Genomic DNA, 23421 nt, shown 5'->3' on the forward strand with positions numbered 1-23421 from the left:
TGTGATCGCTGTGACGATTCACAGCTAGACACTAGTAGACAATGGATGGCATGCATGAAGCCATCCATGGTGTACAACTGTCATGTGACCTGCTGTGATTGGTCACAGCAGGTCACATGGTACCAGCAACGGGGCCGGTACTCAGATCTGTCATCGGCCGTGTCCGAGGTACATTGGTTTTGTTTTTTTGCTATATTATTTTCAACTCACTTTGATTGATTTATGTATCTCTGTGGTTTTAAAATCGATCTATTCACCTAGGGAAGCCTATTGAAACGAGTGGTCTGTCCTAGACGTGCGCTATGAGAACGCACACGCTGGCATGCCCCTTACACCCCGGTCACGTCAGGTGCAACTTGGCCTGCGACTTGTAAAACTGTAGGCCAAGTCGCACCCTATTGTCCGCTATTAGAGCGGTCGTACGGGTGCGGTTCCGGCTTTGTCGGAGCCGCGCCGACTTCTAAAGTAGTGCACGCAGCAGAGCTTTTGGTGCGATTTGCATAGGCATTGGTGTCAGCAGGTCACCCAATTTTGAAATTGGTTTTGATGTGAGCGGGGGCTCAGGGTGTAAGAGAGCGCTTATGGCATTTGCTGCCTTTTTGTTTTCCCGAATGAAGGGGCTCGGGGGAGGGGCGCACTTTGGCATCCTCACCTTGAGTGCCGGGGGAGCTTTCCCAGAGCTGGCCGTATAGAAAGGCATTGGGAAAGAAAGGGGAGCCAAGAGAAGGAGTGAGAGAATGGAGCGCCCCCATAGACTAACGGGGCAGTGGGATGCCCATAGGCGTGCTGCTCTTCTTCAGAGAAGGTTGGTGGGAGAAGCCGCTAGGGCACGTGCAGCTTTCAGTTGCGCTCTAACCGTAAGCCGCAGCTTGTAATTTTTATTTTTTAAAATAGTTGATGCTAAGAGTAAAAAAAAAAAAAAAGAAAGAAAGAAAGCAAGAAATCCAAAGCATTGAATTGAAGGAAGGTTGTTTGAGGAAAAAATTTGGGACCGCTTCATGGGTTAGCATGTCAACCTTACGCAGGGGCTTGCTAATTTTCTCTGTATCGTTCCACGATTGTAATCCTGCCCACCCGCCGATGCGGGGGGGCAAAGCAATGGGAGAGCCCGAGGGGTATATAAGCCGTCAAAGAGGTCAGAAGATCAGCTTATGGAGAGCGTTGAATGTCGGTGTTCTGCGCTATTTCTGCCAAACTATGTTTATGAATTCTAAGAATGCTTTTTGTATAATCATAATCAATGTGATCAATAATGTCTGTCAGTTGAAAAGTTGATTTTACTGAAGAAAATGAGGAGCACACAGGCTATTGTTAAGCAGGACACCGCATGCAAGTGAGCAGCTCTGCCAGGAGGCATTGTGGGAAGGCAGGCAGGCCACGCCCACCATGCCTTGCTGGGCCCATAAAGCAGAGGTGGTTGGATCCAAACCATCCTCTGCTAGGCGGCTATTTTGGATTTGGATTTCCTGGTAATTATTAAAGAGCCATTTTAGTCCATTGGTTTTGTTTTTTTGCTATATTATTTTCAACTCACTTTGATTGATTGATGTATCTCTGTGGTTTTAAAAATGGTGCCTGCGCCATCTATCCACCTAGGGAAGCCTATTGAAACGAGTGGTCTGTCCTAGACGTGCGCTATGAGAACGCACACGCTGGCATGCCCCTTACACCCCGGTCACGTCAGGTGCAACTTGGCCTGCGACTTGTAAAACTGTAGGCCAAGTCGCACCCTATTGTCCGCTATTACAGCGGTCCTATGGGTGCGGTTCCGGCTTTGTCGGAGCCGCGCCGACCTCTAAAGTAGTGCACGCAGCAGAGCTTTTGGTGCGGTTTGCATAGGCATTGGTGTCAGCAGGTCGCCCGATTTTGAAATGGTTTTGGGTGTGAGCGGGGGCTCAGGGTGTAAGCGAGCGCTTATGGCATTTGTTCCCTGGTTCCCTTTTTGTTTTCCCGAATGAAGGAGCTCGGGGGAGGGGCGCACTTTTGGCATCCTCACCTTGAGTGCCAGGGGACCTTTCCCAGAGCTGGCCCAGAGGTCGTTGGATGGAAACCATCCTCCGCTAGGCGGCTCTTTTTGATTTTCTCGTATCGATGAACCATTTCCATGCCGGGCACTTTTACCCCCTTCCTGCCCAGGCCATTTTTCAGGTTTCAGCGCTCTCACAATTTCAATGACAATTCGCTCGGTCATACAACATTGTACCCAAACAAACATTTCATCGTTTTCTTCACACAACTAGAGCTTTCTTTTGGTGGTATTTAATCACCGCTGGGGTTTTTATTTTTGGCTAAATTAACCAAAAAAGACCGAAAATTTAAAAACAAAACACGGTTTTCTTTGTTTCTGTTATAAAAGTTCGCAAATCCGTAATGGTTCTTCATAAATTTAGGCCGAGATGTATTCTGCTACATGTCTTTGGTGAAAATAACCCAAATTAGGATGTATTTTTTAGTTTGTAGGAAAGTGATAGAGTTCACAAACTCTGGTATAGGTCTGAATATTGATCAATCCTGAAGTAGTGACAGCCAATCTAATTTCTTGAGGCCCAAGAATGTCAGAACAGTACAGATATTCCCCAAATGACCCCTTTTTGTAAAGTAGACAGTACGACGGATTTCATAAGAGGCATGGCGAGTTTTTTGAAGTTGTATTTTTTTTGTCCGAATTTTTCAGAAAATGAAAAAAATGATTGTCACAATTATTTTTTTTTACATACTGTCACCAGTGCAGTACAGCGTCATCCTATCACTGGCATAGCGGTGATCAGGGACACTGACTGGTGACAGTATGGAAAAAAAAAAAAAAATCATTTTTTTTACTTTTTTTTTATTATTGTTCATTTTTTATTACATTTTTTTTCTTTTTCTTCAAGATTTTCTTTTCATATTTCCCTATGACCAAAGTAGTACAATGTTACCACAGTAACATTGTACTACTTTGGGGAAGTGATCAGTTTTTTTTTTTTTCTTTTCTTACACAATTTGCTTATAGCAAAGACTTCCTTTGCTATAAGCAAGCATTTACCTGAATGACATCGATTCATTCAGGGGTTTGTTTTTTTTTTGTTTTTTTTTTTTGTGCTCAGCTGTGATCTGGCCACGGCTCATCACATGACATGTGCATGTGATCGCTGTGACGATTCACAGCTAGACACTAGTAGACAATGGATGGCATGCATGAAGCCATCCATGGTGTACAACTGTCATGTGACCTGCTGTGATTGGTCACAGCAGGTCACATGGTACCAGCAACGGGGCCGGTACTCAGATCTGTCATCGGCCGTGTCCGAGGTACATTGGTTTTGTTTTTTTGCTATATTATTTTCAACTCACTTTGATTGATTTATGTATCTCTGTGGTTTTAAAATCGATCTATTCACCTAGGGAAGCCTATTGAAACGAGTGGTCTGTCCTAGACGTGCGCTATGAGAACGCACACGCTGGCATGCCCCTTACACCCCGGTCACGTCAGGTGCAACTTGGCCTGCGACTTGTAAAACTGTAGGCCAAGTCGCACCCTATTGTCCGCTATTAGAGCGGTCGTACGGGTGCGGTTCCGGCTTTGTCGGAGCCGCGCCGACTTCTAAAGTAGTGCACGCAGCAGAGCTTTTGGTGCGATTTGCATAGGCATTGGTGTCAGCAGGTCACCCAATTTTGAAATTGGTTTTGATGTGAGCGGGGGCTCAGGGTGTAAGAGAGCGCTTATGGCATTTGCTGCCTTTTTGTTTTCCCGAATGAAGGGGCTCGGGGGAGGGGCGCACTTTGGCATCCTCACCTTGAGTGCCGGGGGAGCTTTCCCAGAGCTGGCCGTATAGAAAGGCATTGGGAAAGAAAGGGGAGCCAAGAGAAGGAGTGAGAGAATGGAGCGCCCCCATAGACTAACGGGGCAGTGGGATGCCCATAGGCGTGCTGCTCTTCTTCAGAGAAGGTTGGTGGGAGAAGCCGCTAGGGCACGTGCAGCTTTCAGTTGCGCTCTAACCGTAAGCCGCAGCTTGTAATTTTTATTTTTTAAAATAGTTGATGCTAAGAGTAAAAAAAAAAAAAAAGAAAGAAAGAAAGCAAGAAATCCAAAGCATTGAATTGAAGGAAGGTTGTTTGAGGAAAAAATTTGGGACCGCTTCATGGGTTAGCATGTCAACCTTACGCAGGGGCTTGCTAATTTTCTCTGTATCGTTCCACGATTGTAATCCTGCCCACCCGCCGATGCGGGGGGGCAAAGCAATGGGAGAGCCCGAGGGGTATATAAGCCGTCAAAGAGGTCAGAAGATCAGCTTATGGAGAGCGTTGAATGTCGGTGTTCTGCGCTATTTCTGCCAAACTATGTTTATGAATTCTAAGAATGCTTTTTGTATAATCATAATCAATGTGATCAATAATGTCTGTCAGTTGAAAAGTTGATTTTACTGAAGAAAATGAGGAGCACACAGGCTATTGTTAAGCAGGACACCGCATGCAAGTGAGCAGCTCTGCCAGGAGGCATTGTGGGAAGGCAGGCAGGCCACGCCCACCATGCCTTGCTGGGCCCATAAAGCAGAGGTGGTTGGATCCAAACCATCCTCTGCTAGGCGGCTATTTTGGATTTGGATTTCCTGGTAATTATTAAAGAGCCATTTTAGTCCATTGGTTTTGTTTTTTTGCTATATTATTTTCAACTCACTTTGATTGATTGATGTATCTCTGTGGTTTTAAAAATGGTGCCTGCGCCATCTATCCACCTAGGGAAGCCTATTGAAACGAGTGGTCTGTCCTAGAGGTGCGCTACGAGAACGCACACGCTGGCATGCCCCTTACACCCCGGTCACGTCAGGTGCAACTTGGCCTGCGACTTGCAAAACTGTAGGCCAAGTCGCACCCTATTGTCCGCTATTACAGCGGTCCTATGGGTGCGGTTCCGGCTTTGTCGGAGCCGCGCCGACCTCTAAAGTAGTGCACGCAGCAGAGCTTTTGGTGCGGTTTGCATAGGCATTGGTGTCAGCAGGTCGCCCGATTTTGAAATGGTTTTGGGTGTGAGCGGGGGCTCAGGGTGTAAGCGAGCGCTTATGGCATTTGTTCCCTGGTTCCCTTTTTGTTTTCCCGAATGAAGGAGCTCGGGGGAGGGGCGCACTTTTGGCATCCTCACCTTGAGTGCCAGGGGACCTTTCCCAGAGCTGGCCCAGAGGTCGTTGGATGGAAACCATCCTCCGCTAGGCGGCTCTTTTTGATTTTCTCGTATCGATGAACCATTTCCATGCCGGGCACTTTTACCCCCTTCCTGCCCAGGCCATTTTTCAGGTTTCAGCGCTCTCACAATTTCAATGACAATTCGCTCGGTCATACAACATTGTACCCAAACAAACATTTCATCGTTTTCTTCACACAACTAGAGCTTTCTTTTGGTGGTATTTAATCACCGCTGGGGTTTTTATTTTTGGCTAAATTAACCAAAAAAGACCGAAAATTTAAAAACAAAACACGGTTTTCTTTGTTTCTGTTATAAAAGTTCGCAAATCCGTAATGGTTCTTCATAAATTTAGGCCGAGATGTATTCTGCTACATGTCTTTGGTGAAAATAACCCAAATTAGGATGTATTTTTTAGTTTGTAGGAAAGTGATAGAGTTCACAAACTCTGGTATAGGTCTGAATATTGATCAATCCTGAAGTAGTGACAGCCAATCTAATTTCTTGAGGCCCAAGAATGTCAGAACAGTACAGATATTCCCCAAATGACCCCTTTTTGTAAAGTAGACAGTACGACGGATTTCATAAGAGGCATGGCGAGTTTTTTGAAGTTGTATTTTTTTTGTCCGAATTTTTCAGAAAATGAAAAAAATGATTGTCACAATTATTTTTTTTTACATACTGTCACCAGTGCAGTACAGCGTCATCCTATCACTGGCATAGCGGTGATCAGGGACACTGACTGGTGACAGTATGGGGAAAAAAAAAAAAAAAAATCATTTTTTTTACTTTTTTTTTATTATTGTTCATTTTTTATTACATTTTTTTTCTTTTTCTTCAAGATTTTCTTTTCATATTTCCCTATGACCAAAGTAGTACAATGTTACCACAGTAACATTGTACTACTTTGGGGAAGTGATCAGTTTTTTTTTTTTCTTTTCTTACACAATTTGCTTATAGCAAAGACTTCCTTTGCTATAAGCAAGCATTTACCTGAATGACATCGATTCATTCAGGGGTTTGTTTTTTTTTTTTTTTTTTTTTTTTTGTGCTCAGCTGTGATCTGGCCACGGCTCATCACATGACATGTGCATGTGATCGCTGTGACGATTCACAGCTAGACACTAGTAGACAATGGATGGCATGCATGAAGCCATCCATGGTGTACAACTGTCATGTGACCTGCTGTGATTGGTCACAGCAGGTCACATGGTACCAGCAACGGGGCCGGTACTCAGATCTGTCATCGGCCGTGTCCGAGGTACATTGGTTTTGTTTTTTTGCTATATTATTTTCAACTCACTTTGATTGATTTATGTATCTCTGTGGTTTTAAAATCGATCTATCCACCTAGGGAAGCCTATTGAAACGAGTGGTCTGTCCTAGACGTGCGCTATGAGAACGCACACGCTGGCATGCCCCTTACACCCCGGTCACGTCAGGTGCAACTTGGCCTGCGACTTGTAAAACTGTAGGCCAAGTCGCACCCTATTGTCCGCTATTACAGCGGTCCTATGGGTGCGGTTCCGGCTTTGTCGGAGCCGCGCCGACCTCTAAAGTAGTGCACGCAGCAGAGCTTTTGGTGCGGTTTGCATAGGCATTGGTGTCAGCAGGTCGCCCGATTTTGAAATGGTTTTGGGTGTGAGCGGGGGCTCAGGGTGTAAGCGAGCGCTTATGGCATTTGTTCCCTGGTTCCCTTTTTGTTTTCCCGAATGAAGGAGCTCGGGGGAGGGGCGCACTTTTGGCATCCTCACCTTGAGTGCCAGGGGACCTTTCCCAGAGCTGGCCCAGAGGTCGTTGGATGGAAACCATCCTCCGCTAGGCGGCTCTTTTTGATTTTCTCGTATCGATGAACCATTTCCATGCCGGGCACTTTTACCCCCTTCCTGCCCAGGCCATTTTTCAGGTTTCAGCGCTCTCACAATTTCAATGACAATTCGCTCGGTCATACAACATTGTACCCAAACAAACATTTCATCGTTTTCTTCACACAACTAGAGCTTTCTTTTGGTGGTATTTAATCACCGCTGGGGTTTTTATTTTTGGCTAAATTAACCAAAAAAGACCGAAAATTTAAAAACAAAACACGGTTTTCTTTGTTTCTGTTATAAAAGTTCGCAAATCCGTAATGGTTCTTCATAAATTTAGGCCGAGATGTATTCTGCTACATGTCTTTGGTGAAAATAACCCAAATTAGGATGTATTTTTTAGTTTGTAGGAAAGTGATAGAGTTCACAAACTCTGGTATAGGTCTGAATATTGATCAATCCTGAAGTAGTGACAGCCAATCTAATTTCTTGAGGCCCAAGAATGTCAGAACAGTACAGATATTCCCCAAATGACCCCTTTTTGTAAAGTAGACAGTACGACGGATTTCATAAGAGGCATGGCGAGTTTTTTGAAGTTGTATTTTTTTTGTCCGAATTTTTCAGAAAATGAAAAAAATGATTGTCACAATTATTTTTTTTTTACATACTGTCACCAGTGCAGTACAGCGTCATCCTATCACTGGCATAGCGGTGATCAGGGACACTGACTGGTGACAGTATGGAAAAAAAAAAAAAAATCATTTTTTTTACTTTTTTTTTATTATTGTTCATTTTTTATTACATTTTTTTTCTTTTTCTTCAAGATTTTCTTTTCATATTTCCCTATGACCAAAGTAGTACAATGTTACCACAGTAACATTGTACTACTTTGGGGAAGTGATCAGTTTTTTTTTTTTTCTTTTCTTACACAATTTGCTTATAGCAAAGACTTCCTTTGCTATAAGCAAGCATTTACCTGAATGACATCGATTCATTCAGGGGTTTGTTTTTTTTTTGTTTTTTTTTTTTGTGCTCAGCTGTGATCTGGCCACGGCTCATCACATGACATGTGCATGTGATCGCTGTGACGATTCACAGCTAGACACTAGTAGACAATGGATGGCATGCATGAAGCCATCCATGGTGTACAACTGTCATGTGACCTGCTGTGATTGGTCACAGCAGGTCACATGGTACCAGCAACGGGGCCGGTACTCAGATCTGTCATCGGCCGTGTCCGAGGTACATTGGTTTTGTTTTTTTGCTATATTATTTTCAACTCACTTTGATTGATTTATGTATCTCTGTGGTTTTAAAATCGATCTATTCACCTAGGGAAGCCTATTGAAACGAGTGGTCTGTCCTAGACGTGCGCTATGAGAACGCACACGCTGGCATGCCCCTTACACCCCGGTCACGTCAGGTGCAACTTGGCCTGCGACTTGTAAAACTGTAGGCCAAGTCGCACCCTATTGTCCGCTATTAGAGCGGTCGTACGGGTGCGGTTCCGGCTTTGTCGGAGCCGCGCCGACTTCTAAAGTAGTGCACGCAGCAGAGCTTTTGGTGCGATTTGCATAGGCATTGGTGTCAGCAGGTCACCCAATTTTGAAATTGGTTTTGATGTGAGCGGGGGCTCAGGGTGTAAGAGAGCGCTTATGGCATTTGCTGCCTTTTTGTTTTCCCGAATGAAGGGGCTCGGGGGAGGGGCGCACTTTGGCATCCTCACCTTGAGTGCCGGGGGAGCTTTCCCAGAGCTGGCCGTATAGAAAGGCATTGGGAAAGAAAGGGGAGCCAAGAGAAGGAGTGAGAGAATGGAGCGCCCCCATAGACTAACGGGGCAGTGGGATGCCCATAGGCGTGCTGCTCTTCTTCAGAGAAGGTTGGTGGGAGAAGCCGCTAGGGCACGTGCAGCTTTCAGTTGCGCTCTAACCGTAAGCCGCAGCTTGTAATTTTTATTTTTTAAAATAGTTGATGCTAAGAGTAAAAAAAAAAAAAAAGAAAGAAAGAAAGCAAGAAATCCAAAGCATTGAATTGAAGGAAGGTTGTTTGAGGAAAAAATTTGGGACCGCTTCATGGGTTAGCATGTCAACCTTACGCAGGGGCTTGCTAATTTTCTCTGTATCGTTCCACGATTGTAATCCTGCCCACCCGCCGATGCGGGGGGGCAAAGCAATGGGAGAGCCCGAGGGGTATATAAGCCGTCAAAGAGGTCAGAAGATCAGCTTATGGAGAGCGTTGAATGTCGGTGTTCTGCGCTATTTCTGCCAAACTATGTTTATGAATTCTAAGAATGCTTTTTGTATAATCATAATCAATGTGATCAATAATGTCTGTCAGTTGAAAAGTTGATTTTACTGAAGAAAATGAGGAGCACACAGGCTATTGTTAAGCAGGACACCGCATGCAAGTGAGCAGCTCTGCCAGGAGGCATTGTGGGAAGGCAGGCAGGCCACGCCCACCATGCCTTGCTGGGCCCATAAAGCAGAGGTGGTTGGATCCAAACCATCCTCTGCTAGGCGGCTATTTTGGATTTGGATTTCCTGGTAATTATTAAAGAGCCATTTTAGTCCATTGGTTTTGTTTTTTTGCTATATTATTTTCAACTCACTTTGATTGATTGATGTATCTCTGTGGTTTTAAAAATGGTGCCTGCGCCATCTATCCACCTAGGGAAGCCTATTGAAACGAGTGGTCTGTCCTAGAGGTGCGCTACGAGAACGCACACGCTGGCATGCCCCTTACACCCCGGTCACGTCAGGTGCAACTTGGCCTGCGACTTGCAAAACTGTAGGCCAAGTCGCACCCTATTGTCCGCTATTACAGCGGTCCTATGGGTGCGGTTCCGGCTTTGTCGGAGCCGCGCCGACCTCTAAAGTAGTGCACGCAGCAGAGCTTTTGGTGCGGTTTGCATAGGCATTGGTGTCAGCAGGTCGCCCGATTTTGAAATGGTTTTGGGTGTGAGCGGGGGCTCAGGGTGTAAGCGAGCGCTTATGGCATTTGTTCCCTGGTTCCCTTTTTGTTTTCCCGAATGAAGGAGCTCGGGGGAGGGGCGCACTTTTGGCATCCTCACCTTGAGTGCCAGGGGACCTTTCCCAGAGCTGGCCCAGAGGTCGTTGGATGGAAACCATCCTCCGCTAGGCGGCTCTTTTTGATTTTCTCGTATCGATGAACCATTTCCATGCCGGGCACTTTTACCCCCTTCCTGCCCAGGCCATTTTTCAGGTTTCAGCGCTCTCACAATTTCAATGACAATTCGCTCGGTCATACAACATTGTACCCAAACAAACATTTCATCGTTTTCTTCACACAACTAGAGCTTTCTTTTGGTGGTATTTAATCACCGCTGGGGTTTTTATTTTTGGCTAAATTAACCAAAAAAGACCGAAAATTTAAAAACAAAACACGGTTTTCTTTGTTTCTGTTATAAAAGTTCGCAAATCCGTAATGGTTCTTCATAAATTTAGGCCGAGATGTATTCTGCTACATGTCTTTGGTGAAAATAACCCAAATTAGGATGTATTTTTTAGTTTGTAGGAAAGTGATAGAGTTCACAAACTCTGGTATAGGTCTGAATATTGATCAATCCTGAAGTAGTGACAGCCAATCTAATTTCTTGAGGCCCAAGAATGTCAGAACAGTACAGATATTCCCCAAATGACCCCTTTTTGTAAAGTAGACAGTACGACGGATTTCATAAGAGGCATGGCGAGTTTTTTGAAGTTGTATTTTTTTTGTCCGAATTTTTCAGAAAATGAAAAAAATGATTGTCACAATTATTTTTTTTTACATACTGTCACCAGTGCAGTACAGCGTCATCCTATCACTGGCATAGCGGTGATCAGGGACACTGACTGGTGACAGTATGGGGAAAAAAAAAAAAAAAAATCATTTTTTTTACTTTTTTTTTATTATTGTTCATTTTTTATTACATTTTTTTTCTTTTTCTTCAAGATTTTCTTTTCATATTTCCCTATGACCAAAGTAGTACAATGTTACCACAGTAACATTGTACTACTTTGGGGAAGTGATCAGTTTTTTTTTTTTTCTTTTCTTACACAATTTGCTTATAGCAAAGACTTCCTTTGCTATAAGCAAGCATTTACCTGAATGACATCGATTCATTCAGGGGTTTGTTTTTTTTTTTTTTTTTTTTTTTTGTGCTCAGCTGTGATCTGGCCACGGCTCATCACATGACATGTGCATGTGATCGCTGTGACGATTCACAGCTAGACACTAGTAGACAATGGATGGCATGCATGAAGCCATCCATGGTGTACAACTGTCATGTGACCTGCTGTGATTGGTCACAGCAGGTCACATGGTACCAGCAACGGGGCCGGTACTCAGATCTGTCATCGGCCGTGTCCGAGGTACATTGGTTTTGTTTTTTTGCTATATTATTTTCAACTCACTTTGATTGATTTATGTATCTCTGTGGTTTTAAAATCGATCTATTCACCTAGGGAAGCCTATTGAAACGAGTGGTCTGTCCTAGACGTGCGCTATGAGAACGCACACGCTGGCATGCCCCTTACACCCCGGTCACGTCAGGTGCAACTTGGCCTGCGACTTGTAAAACTGTAGGCCAAGTCGCACCCTATTGTCCGCTATTACAGCGGTCCTATGGGTGCGGTTCCGGCTTTGTCGGAGCCGCGCCGACCTCTAAAGTAGTGCACGCAGCAGAGCTTTTGGTGCGGTTTGCATAGGCATTGGTGTCAGCAGGTCGCCCGATTTTGAAATGGTTTTGGGTGTGAGCGGGGGCTCAGGGTGTAAGCGAGCGCTTATGGCATTTGTTCCCTGGTTCCCTTTTTGTTTTCCCGAATGAAGGAGCTCGGGGGAGGGGCGCACTTTTGGCATCCTCACCTTGAGTGCCAGGGGACCTTTCCCAGAGCTGGCCCAGAGGTCGTTGGATGGAAACCATCCTCCGCTAGGCGGCTCTTTTTGATTTTCTCGTATCGATGAACCATTTCCATGCCGGGCACTTTTACCCCCTTCCTGCCCAGGCCATTTTTCAGGTTTCAGCGCTCTCACAATTTCAATGACAATTCGCTCGGTCATACAACATTGTACCCAAACAAACATTTCATCGTTTTCTTCACACAACTAGAGCTTTCTTTTGGTGGTATTTAATCACCGCTGGGGTTTTTATTTTTGGCTAAATTAACCAAAAAAGACCGAAAATTTAAAAACAAAACACGGTTTTCTTTGTTTCTGTTATAAAAGTTCGCAAATCCGTAATGGTTCTTCATAAATTTAGGCCGAGATGTATTCTGCTACATGTCTTTGGTGAAAATAACCCAAATTAGGATGTATTTTTTAGTTTGTAGGAAAGTGATAGAGTTCACAAACTCTGGTATAGGTCTGAATATTGATCAATCCTGAAGTAGTGACAGCCAATCTAATTTCTTGAGGCCCAAGAATGTCAGAACAGTACAGATATTCCCCAAATGACCCCTTTTTGTAAAGTAGACAGTACGACGGATTTCATAAGAGGCATGGCGAGTTTTTTGAAGTTGTATTTTTTTTGTCCGAATTTTTCAGAAAATGAAAAAAATGATTGTCACAATTATTTTTTTTTACATACTGTCACCAGTGCAGTACAGCGTCATCCTATCACTGGCATAGCGGTGATCAGGGACACTGACTGGTGACAGTATGGAAAAAAAAAAAAAAATCATTTTTTTTACTTTTTTTTTATTATTGTTCATTTTTTATTACATTTTTTTTCTTTTTCTTCAAGATTTTCTTTTCATATTTCCCTATGACCAAAGTAGTACAATGTTACCACAGTAACATTGTACTACTTTGGGGAAGTGATCAGTTTTTTTTTTTTTCTTTTCTTACACAATTTGCTTATAGCAAAGACTTCCTTTGCTATAAGCAAGCATTTACCTGAATGACATCGATTCATTCAGGGGTTTGTTTTTTTTTTGTTTTTTTTTTTTGTGCTCAGCTGTGATCTGGCCACGGCTCATCACATGACATGTGCATGTGATCGCTGTGACGATTCACAGCTAGACACTAGTAGACAATGGATGGCATGCATGAAGCCATCCATGGTGTACAACTGTCATGTGACCTGCTGTGATTGGTCACAGCAGGTCACATGGTACCAGCAACGGGGCCGGTACTCAGATCTGTCATCGGCCGTGTCCGAGGTACATTGGTTTTGTTTTTTTGCTATATTATTTTCAACTCACTTTGATTGATTTATGTATCTCTGTGGTTTTAAAATCGATCTATTCACCTAGGGAAGCCTATTGAAACGAGTGGTCTGTCCTAGACGTGCGCTATGAGAACGCACACGCTGGCATGCCCCTTACACCCCGGTCACGTCAGGTGCAACTTGGCCTGCGACTTGTAAAACTGTAGGCCAAGTCGCACCCTATTGTCCGCTATTAGAGCGGTCGTACGGGTGCGGTTCCGGCTTTGTCGGAGCCGCGCCGACTTCTAAAGTAGTGCACGCAGCAGAGCTTTTGGTGCGATTTGCATAGGCATTGGTGTCAGCAGGTCACCCAATTTTGAAATTGGTTTTGATGTGAGCGGGGGCTCAGGGTGTAAGAGAGCGCTTATGGCATTTGCTGCCTTTTTGTTTTCCCGAATGAAGGGGCTCGGGGGAGGGGCGCACTTTGGCATCCTCACCTTGAGTGCCGGGGGAGCTTTCCCAGAGCTGGCCGTATAGAAAGGCATTGGGAAAGAAAGGGGAGCCAAGAGAAGGAGTGAGAGAATGGAGCGCCCCCATAGACTAACGGGGCAGTGGGATGCCCATAGGCGTGCTGCTCTTCTTCAGAGAAGGTTGGTGGGAGAAGCCGCTAGGGCACGTGCAGCTTTCAGTTGCGCTCTAACCGTAAGCCGCAGCTTGTAATTTTTATTTTTTAAAATAGTTGATGCTAAGAGTAAAAAAAAAAAAAAAGAAAGAAAGAAAGCAAGAAATCCAAAGCATTGAATTGAAGGAAGGTTGTTTGAGGAAAAAATTTGGGACCGCTTCATGGGTTAGCATGTCAACCTTACGCAGGGGCTTGCTAATTTTCTCTGTATCGTTCCACGATTGTAATCCTGCCCACCCGCCGATGCGGGGGGGCAAAGCAATGGGAGAGCCCGAGGGGTATATAAGCCGTCAAAGAGGTCAGAAGATCAGCTTATGGAGAGCGTTGAATGTCGGTGTTCTGCGCTATTTCTGCCAAACTATGTTTATGAATTCTAAGAATGCTTTTTGTATAATCATAATCAATGTGATCAATAATGTCTGTCAGTTGAAAAGTTGATTTTACTGAAGAAAATGAGGAGCACACAGGCTATTGTTAAGCAGGACACCGCATGCAAGTGAGCAGCTCTGCCAGGAGGCATTGTGGGAAGGCAGGCAGGCCACGCCCACCATGCCTTGCTGGGCCCATAAAGCAGAGGTGGTTGGATCCAAACCATCCTCTGCTAGGCGGCTATTTTGGATTTGGATTTCCTGGTAATTATTAAAGAGCCATTTTAGTCCATTGGTTTTGTTTTTTTGCTATATTATTTTCAACTCACTTTGATTGATTGATGTATCTCTGTGGTTTTAAAAATGGTGCCTGCGCCATCTATCCACCTAGGGAAGCCTATTGAAACGAGTGGTCTGTCCTAGAGGTGCGCTACGAGAACGCACACGCTGGCATGCCCCTTACACCCCGGTCACGTCAGGTGCAACTTGGCCTGCGACTTGCAAAACTGTAGGCCAAGTCGCACCCTATTGTCCGCTATTACAGCGGTCCTATGGGTGCGGTTCCGGCTTTGTCGGAGCCGCGCCGACCTCTAAAGTAGTGCACGCAGCAGAGCTTTTGGTGCGGTTTGCATAGGCATTGGTGTCAGCAGGTCGCCCGATTTTGAAATGGTTTTGGGTGTGAGCGGGGGCTCAGGGTGTAAGCGAGCGCTTATGGCATTTGTTCCCTGGTTCCCTTTTTGTTTTCCCGAATGAAGGAGCTCGGGGGAGGGGCGCACTTTTGGCATCCTCACCTTGAGTGCCAGGGGACCTTTCCCAGAGCTGGCCCAGAGGTCGTTGGATGGAAACCATCCTCCGCTAGGCGGCTCTTTTTGATTTTCTCGTATCGATGAACCATTTCCATGCCGGGCACTTTTACCCCCTTCCTGCCCAGGCCATTTTTCAGGTTTCAGCGCTCTCACAATTTCAATGACAATTCGCTCGGTCATACAACATTGTACCCAAACAAACATTTCATCGTTTTCTTCACACAACTAGAGCTTTCTTTTGGTGGTATTTAATCACCGCTGGGGTTTTTATTTTTGGCTAAATTAACCAAAAAAGACCGAAAATTTAAAAACAAAACACGGTTTTCTTTGTTTCTGTTATAAAAGTTCGCAAATCCGTAATGGTTCTTCATAAATTTAGGCCGAGATGTATTCTGCTACATGTCTTTGGTGAAAATAACCCAAATTAGGATGTATTTTTTAGTTTGTAGGAAAGTGATAGAGTTCACAAACTCTGGTATAGGTCTGAATATTGATCAATCCTGAAGTAGTGACAGCCAATCTAATTTCTTGAGGCCCAAGAATGTCAGAACAGTACAGATATTCCCCAAATGACCCCTTTTTGTAAAGTAGACAGTACGACGGATTTCATAAGAGGCATGGCGAGTTTTTTGAAGTTGTATTTTTTTTGTCCGAATTTTTCAGAAAATGAAAAAAATGATTGTCACAATTATTTTTTTTTACATACTGTCACCAGTGCAGTACAGCGTCATCCTATCACTGGCATAGCGGTGATCAGGGACACTGACTGGTGACAGTATGGAAAAAAAAAAAAAATCATTTTTTTTACTTTTTTTTTATTATTGTTCATTTTTTATTACATTTTTTTTCTTTTTCTTCAAGATTTTCTTTTCATATTTCCCTATGACCAAAGTAGTACAATGTTACCACAGTAACATTGTACTACTTTGGGGAAGTGATCAGTTTTTTTTTTTTTCTTTTCTTACACAATTTGCTTATAGCAAAGACTTCCTTTGCTATAAGCAAGCATTTACCTGAATGACATCGATTCATTCAGGGGTTTGTTTTTTTTTTGTTTTTTTTTTTTGTGCTCAGCTGTGATCTGGCCACGGCTCATCACATGACATGTGCATGTGATCGCTGTGACGATTCACAGCTAGACACTAGTAGACAATGGATGGCATGCATGAAGCCATCCATGGTGTACAACTGTCATGTGACCTGCTGTGATTGGTCACAGCAGGTCACATGGTACCAGCAACGGGGCCGGTACTCAGATCTGTCATCGGCCGTGTCCGAGGTACATTGGTTTTGTTTTTTTGCTATATTATTTTCAACTCACTTTGATTGATTTATGTATCTCTGTGGTTTTAAAATCGATCTATTCACCTAGGGAAGCCTATTGAAACGAGTGGTCTGTCCTAGACGTGCGCTATGAGAACGCACACGCTGGCATGCCCCTTACACCCCGGTCACGTCAGGTGCAACTTGGCCTGCGACTTGTAAAACTGTAGGCCAAGTCGCACCCTATTGTCCGCTATTAGAGCGGTCGTACGGGTGCGGTTCCGGCTTTGTCGGAGCCGCGCCGACTTCTAAAGTAGTGCACGCAGCAGAGCTTTTGGTGCGATTTGCATAGGCATTGGTGTCAGCAGGTCACCCAATTTTGAAATTGGTTTTGATGTGAGCGGGGGCTCAGGGTGTAAGAGAGCGCTTATGGCATTTGCTGCCTTTTTGTTTTCCCGAATGAAGGGGCTCGGGGGAGGGGCGCACTTTGGCATCCTCACCTTGAGTGCCGGGGGAGCTTTCCCAGAGCTGGCCGTATAGAAAGGCATTGGGAAAGAAAGGGGAGCCAAGAGAAGGAGTGAGAGAATGGAGCGCCCCCATAGACTAACGGGGCAGTGGGATGCCCATAGGCGTGCTGCTCTTCTTCAGAGAAGGTTGGTGGGAGAAGCCGCTAGGGCACGTGCAGCTTTCAGTTGCGCTCTAACCGTAAGCCGCAGCTTGTAATTTTTATTTTTTAAAATAGTTGATGCTAAGAGTAAAAAAAAAAAAAAAGAAAGAAAGAAAGCAAGAAATCCAAAGCATTGAATTGAAGGAAGGTTGTTTGAGGAAAAAATTTGGGACCGCTTCATGGGTTAGCATGTCAACCTTACGCAGGGGCTTGCTAATTTTCTCTGTATCGTTCCACGATTGTAATCCTGCCCACCCGCCGATGCGGGGGGGCAAAGCAATGGGAGAGCCCGAGGGGTATATAAGCCGTCAAAGAGGTCAGAAGATCAGCTTATGGAGAGCGTTGAATGTCGGTGTTCTGCGCTATTTCTGCCAAACTATGTTTATGAATTCTAAGAATGCTTTTTGTATAATCATAATCAATGTGATCAATAATGTCTGTCAGTTGAAAAGTTGATTTTACTGAAGAAAATGAGGAGCACACAGGCTATTGTTAAGCAGGACACCGCATGCAAGTGAGCAGCTCTGCCAGGAGGCATTGTGGGAAGGCAGGCAGGCCACGCCCACCATGCCTTGCTGGGCCCATAAAGCAGAGGTGGTTGGATCCAAACCATCCTCTGCTAGGCGGCTATTTTGGATTTGGATTTCCTGGTAATTATTAAAGAGCCATTTTAGTCCATTGGTTTTGTTTTTTTGCTATATTATTTTCAACTCACTTTGATTGATTGATGTATCTCTGTGGTTTTAAAAATGGTGCCTGCGCCATCTATCCACCTAGGGAAGCCTATTGAAACGAGTGGTCTGTCCTAGACGTGCGCTATGAGAACGCACACGCTGGCATGCCCCTTACACCCCGGTCACGTCAGGTGCAACTTGGCCTGCGACTTGTAAAACTGTAGGCCAAGTCGCACCCTATTGTCCGCTATTACAGCGGTCCTATGGGTGCGGTTCCGGCTTTGTCGGAGCCGCGCCGACCTCTAAAGTAGTGCACGCAGCAGAGCTTTTGGTGCGGTTTGCATAGGCATTGGTGTCAGCAGGTCGCCCGATTTTGAAATGGTTTTGGGTGTGAGCGGGGGCTCAGGGTGTAAGCGAGCGCTTATGGCATTTGTTCCCTGGTTCCCTTTTTGTTTTCCCGAATGAAGGAGCTCGGGGGAGGGGCGCACTTTTGGCATCCTCACCTTGAGTGCCAGGGGACCTTTCCCAGAGCTGGCCCAGAGGTCGTTGGATGGAAACCATCCTCCGCTAGGCGGCTCTTTTTGATTTTCTCGTATCGATGAACCATTTCCATGCCGGGCACTTTTACCCCCTTCCTGCCCAGGCCATTTTTCAGGTTTCAGCGCTCTCACAATTTCAATGACAATTCGCTCGGTCATACAACATTGTACCCAAACAAACATTTCATCGTTTTCTTCACACAACTAGAGCTTTCTTTTGGTGGTATTTAATCACCGCTGGGGTTTTTATTTTTGGCTAAATTAACCAAAAAAGACCGAAAATTTAAAAACAAAACACGGTTTTCTTTGTTTCTGTTATAAAAGTTCGCAAATCCGTAATGGTTCTTCATAAATTTAGGCCGAGATGTATTCTGCTACATGTCTTTGGTGAAAATAACCCAAATTAGGATGTATTTTTTAGTTTGTAGGAAAGTGATAGAGTTCACAAACTCTGGTATAGGTCTGAATATTGATCAATCCTGAAGTAGTGACAGCCAATCTAATTTCTTGAGGCCCAAGAATGTCAGAACAGTACAGATATTCCCCAAATGACCCCTTTTTGTAAAGTAGACAGTACGACGGATTTCATAAGAGGCATGGCGAGTTTTTTGAAGTTGTATTTTTTTTGTCCGAATTTTTCAGAAAATGAAAAAAATGATTGTCACAATTATTTTTTTTTACATACTGTCACCAGTGCAGTACAGCGTCATCCTATCACTGGCATAGCGGTGATCAGGGACACTGACTGGTGACAGTATGGAAAAAAAAAAAAAAATCATTTTTTTTACTTTTTTTTTATTATTGTTCATTTTTTATTACATTTTTTTTCTTTTTCTTCAAGATTTTCTTTTCATATTTCCCTATGACCAAAGTAGTACAATGTTACCACAGTAACATTGTACTACTTTGGGGAAGTGATCAGTTTTTTTTTTTTTCTTTTCTTACACAATTTGCTTATAGCAAAGACTTCCTTTGCTATAAGCAAGCATTTACCTGAATGACATCGATTCATTCAGGGGTTTGTTTTTTTTTTGTTTTTTTTTTTTGTGCTCAGCTGTGATCTGGCCACGGCTCATCACATGACATGTGCATGTGATCGCTGTGACGATTCACAGCTAGACACTAGTAGACAATGGATGGCATGCATGAAGCCATCCATGGTGTACAACTGTCATGTGACCTGCTGTGATTGGTCACAGCAGGTCACATGGTACCAGCAACGGGGCCGGTACTCAGATCTGTCATCGGCCGTGTCCGAGGTACATTGGTTTTGTTTTTTTGCTATATTATTTTCAACTCACTTTGATTGATTTATGTATCTCTGTGGTTTTAAAATCGATCTATTCACCTAGGGAAGCCTATTGAAACGAGTGGTCTGTCCTAGACGTGCGCTATGAGAACGCACACGCTGGCATGCCCCTTACACCCCGGTCACGTCAGGTGCAACTTGGCCTGCGACTTGTAAAACTGTAGGCCAAGTCGCACCCTATTGTCCGCTATTAGAGCGGTCGTACGGGTGCGGTTCCGGCTTTGTCGGAGCCGCGCCGACTTCTAAAGTAGTGCACGCAGCAGAGCTTTTGGTGCGATTTGCATAGGCATTGGTGTCAGCAGGTCACCCAATTTTGAAATTGGTTTTGATGTGAGCGGGGGCTCAGGGTGTAAGAGAGCGCTTATGGCATTTGCTGCCTTTTTGTTTTCCCGAATGAAGGGGCTCGGGGGAGGGGCGCACTTTGGCATCCTCACCTTGAGTGCCGGGGGAGCTTTCCCAGAGCTGGCCGTATAGAAAGGCATTGGGAAAGAAAGGGGAGCCAAGAGAAGGAGTGAGAGAATGGAGCGCCCCCATAGACTAACGGGGCAGTGGGATGCCCATAGGCGTGCTGCTCTTCTTCAGAGAAGGTTGGTGGGAGAAGCCGCTAGGGCACGTGCAGCTTTCAGTTGCGCTCTAACCGTAAGCCGCAGCTTGTAATTTTTATTTTTTAAAATAGTTGATGCTAAGAGTAAAAAAAAAAAAAAAGAAAGAAAGAAAGCAAGAAATCCAAAGCATTGAATTGAAGGAAGGTTGTTTGAGGAAAAAATTTGGGACCGCTTCATGGGTTAGCATGTCAACCTTACGCAGGGGCTTGCTAATTTTCTCTGTATCGTTCCACGATTGTAATCCTGCCCACCCGCCGATGCGGGGGGGCAAAGCAATGGGAGAGCCCGAGGGGTATATAAGCCGTCAAAGAGGTCAGAAGATCAGCTTATGGAGAGCGTTGAATGTCGGTGTTCTGCGCTATTTCTGCCAAACTATGTTTATGAATTCTAAGAATGCTTTTTGTATAATCATAATCAATGTGATCAATAATGTCTGTCAGTTGAAAAGTTGATTTTACTGAAGAAAATGAGGAGCACACAGGCTATTGTTAAGCAGGACACCGCATGCAAGTGAGCAGCTCTGCCAGGAGGCATTGTGGGAAGGCAGGCAGGCCACGCCCACCATGCCTTGCTGGGCCCATAAAGCAGAGGTGGTTGGATCCAAACCATCCTCTGCTAGGCGGCTATTTTGGATTTGGATTTCCTGGTAATTATTAAAGAGCCATTTTAGTCCATTGGTTTTGTTTTTTTGCTATATTATTTTCAACTCACTTTGATTGATTGATGTATCTCTGTGGTTTTAAAAATGGTGCCTGCGCCATCTATCCACCTAGGGAAGCCTATTGAAACGAGTGGTCTGTCCTAGAGGTGCGCTACGAGAACGCACACGCTGGCATGCCCCTTACACCCCGGTCACGTCAGGTGCAACTTGGCCTGCGACTTGCAAAACTGTAGGCCAAGTCGCACCCTATTGTCCGCTATTACAGCGGTCCTATGGGTGCGGTTCCGGCTTTGTCGGAGCCGCGCCGACCTCTAAAGTAGTGCACGCAGCAGAGCTTTTGGTGCGGTTTGCATAGGCATTGGTGTCAGCAGGTCGCCCGATTTTGAAATGGTTTTGGGTGTGAGCGGGGGCTCAGGGTGTAAGCGAGCGCTTATGGCATTTGTTCCCTGGTTCCCTTTTTGTTTTCCCGAATGAAGGAGCTCGGGGGAGGGGCGCACTTTTGGCATCCTCACCTTGAGTGCCAGGGGACCTTTCCCAGAGCTGGCCCAGAGGTCGTTGGATGGAAACCATCCTCCGCTAGGCGGCTCTTTTTGATTTTCTCGTATCGATGAACCATTTCCATGCCGGGCACTTTTACCCCCTTCCTGCCCAGGCCATTTTTCAGGTTTCAGCGCTCTCACAATTTCAATGACAATTCGCTCGGTCATACAACATTGTACCCAAACAAACATTTCATCGTTTTCTTCACACAACTAGAGCTTTCTTTTGGTGGTATTTAATCACCGCTGGGGTTTTTATTTTTGGCTAAATTAACCAAAAAAGACCGAAAATTTAAAAACAAAACACGGTTTTCTTTGTTTCTGTTATAAAAGTTCGCAAATCCGTAATGGTTCTTCATAAATTTAGGCCGAGATGTATTCTGCTACATGTCTTTGGTGAAAATAACCCAAATTAGGATGTATTTTTTAGTTTGTAGGAAAGTGATAGAGTTCACAAACTCTGGTATAGGTCTGAATATTGATCAATCCTGAAGTAGTGACAGCCAATCTAATTTCTTGAGGCCCAAGAATGTCAGAACAGTACAGATATTCCCCAAATGACCCCTTTTTGTAAAGTAGACAGTACGACGGATTTCATAAGAGGCATGGCGAGTTTTTTGAAGTTGTATTTTTTTTGTCCGAATTTTTCAGAAAATGAAAAAAATGATTGTCACAATTATTTTTTTTTACATACTGTCACCAGTGCAGTACAGCGTCATCCTATCACTGGCATAGCGGTGATCAGGGACACTGACTGGTGACAGTATGGGGAAAAAAAAAAAAAAAAATCATTTTTTTTACTTTTTTTTTATTATTGTTCATTTTTTATTACATTTTTTTTCTTTTTCTTCAAGATTTTCTTTTCATATTTCCCTATGACCAAAGTAGTACAATGTTACCACAGTAACATTGTACTACTTTGGGGAAGTGATCAGTTTTTTTTTTTTTCTTTTCTTACACAATTTGCTTATAGCAAAGACTTCCTTTGCTATAAGCAAGCATTTACCTGAATGACATCGATTCATTCAGGGGTTTGTTTTTTTTTTGTTTTTTTTTTTTTTGTGCTCAGCTGTGATCTGGCCACGGCTCATCACATGACATGTGCATGTGATCGCTGTGACGATTCACAGCTAGACACTAGTAGACAATGGATGGCATGCATGAAGCCATCCATGGTGTACAACTGTCATGTGACCTGCTGTGATTGGTCACAGCAGGTCACATGGTACCAGCAACGGGGCCGGTACTCAGATCTGTCATCGGCCGTGTCCGAGGTACATTGGTTTTGTTTTTTTGCTATATTATTTTCAACTCACTTTGATTGATTTATGTATCTCTGTGGTTTTAAAATCGATCTATCCACCTAGGGAAGCCTATTGAAACGAGTGGTCTGTCCTAGACGTGCGCTATGAGAACGCACACGCTGGCATGCCCCTTACACCCCGGTCACGTCAGGTGCAACTTGGCCTGCGACTTGTAAAACTGTAGGCCAAGTCGCACCCTATTGTCCGCTATTACAGCGGTCCTATGGGTGCGGTTCCGGCTTTGTCGGAGCCGCGCCGACCTCTAAAGTAGTGCACGCAGCAGAGCTTTTGGTGCGGTTTGCATAGGCATTGGTGTCAGCAGGTCGCCCGATTTTGAAATGGTTTTGGGTGTGAGCGGGGGCTCAGGGTGTAAGCGAGCGCTTATGGCATTTGTTCCCTGGTTCCCTTTTTGTTTTCCCGAATGAAGGAGCTCGGGGGAGGGGCGCACTTTTGGCATCCTCACCTTGAGTGCCAGGGGACCTTTCCCAGAGCTGGCCCAGAGGTCGTTGGATGGAAACCATCCTCCGCTAGGCGGCTCTTTTTGATTTTCTCGTATCGATGAACCATTTCCATGCCGGGCACTTTTACCCCCTTCCTGCCCAGGCCATTTTTCAGGTTTCAGCGCTCTCACAATTTCAATGACAATTCGCTCGGTCATACAACATTGTACCCAAACAAACATTTCATCGTTTTCTTCACACAACTAGAGCTTTCTTTTGGTGGTATTTAATCACCGCTGGGGTTTTTATTTTTGGCTAAATTAACCAAAAAAGACCGAAAATTTAAAAACAAAACACGGTTTTCTTTGTTTCTGTTATAAAAGTTCGCAAATCCGTAATGGTTCTTCATAAATTTAGGCCGAGATGTATTCTGCTACATGTCTTTGGTGAAAA

General features: G+C 44.5%; 6 non-coding genes across 6 annotated transcripts; all 6 read right to left on the reverse strand.

Annotated features, from left to right (window-relative positions):
• Window positions 1-980: 980 nt before the first annotated feature.
• Window positions 981-1087, reverse strand: LOC149428261 (U6 spliceosomal RNA). Its single transcript, XR_016310812.1, has one exon. It is a non-coding gene; the product is annotated as a U6 spliceosomal RNA (small nuclear RNA).
• A 3016-nt stretch (window positions 1088-4103) lies between these two features.
• On the reverse strand, window positions 4104-4210 carry LOC149428262 (U6 spliceosomal RNA). Its single transcript, XR_016310813.1, has one exon. It is a non-coding gene; the product is annotated as a U6 spliceosomal RNA (small nuclear RNA).
• Window positions 4211-9020: 4810 nt separating this feature from the next.
• LOC149428263 (U6 spliceosomal RNA) lies at window positions 9021-9127 on the reverse strand. Its single transcript, XR_016310814.1, has one exon. It is a non-coding gene; the product is annotated as a U6 spliceosomal RNA (small nuclear RNA).
• A 4809-nt stretch (window positions 9128-13936) lies between these two features.
• LOC149428264 (U6 spliceosomal RNA) lies at window positions 13937-14043 on the reverse strand. The gene has a single exon (XR_016310815.1). It is a non-coding gene; the product is annotated as a U6 spliceosomal RNA (small nuclear RNA).
• Window positions 14044-17058: 3015 nt separating this feature from the next.
• On the reverse strand, window positions 17059-17165 carry LOC149428265 (U6 spliceosomal RNA). The gene has a single exon (XR_016310816.1). It is a non-coding gene; the product is annotated as a U6 spliceosomal RNA (small nuclear RNA).
• A 3016-nt stretch (window positions 17166-20181) lies between these two features.
• On the reverse strand, window positions 20182-20288 carry LOC149428266 (U6 spliceosomal RNA). The gene has a single exon (XR_016310817.1). It is a non-coding gene; the product is annotated as a U6 spliceosomal RNA (small nuclear RNA).
• Between the last annotated feature and the right edge of the window lie 3133 nt (window positions 20289-23421).

The sequence above is a fragment of the Staurois parvus genome, unplaced genomic scaffold (genome assembly GCF_062004578.1).
Source record: "Staurois parvus isolate SC_StPar_1 unplaced genomic scaffold, SC_StPar_1.0 ptg003371l, whole genome shotgun sequence".
Lineage (NCBI taxonomy): Eukaryota > Metazoa > Chordata > Amphibia > Anura > Ranidae > Staurois > Staurois parvus.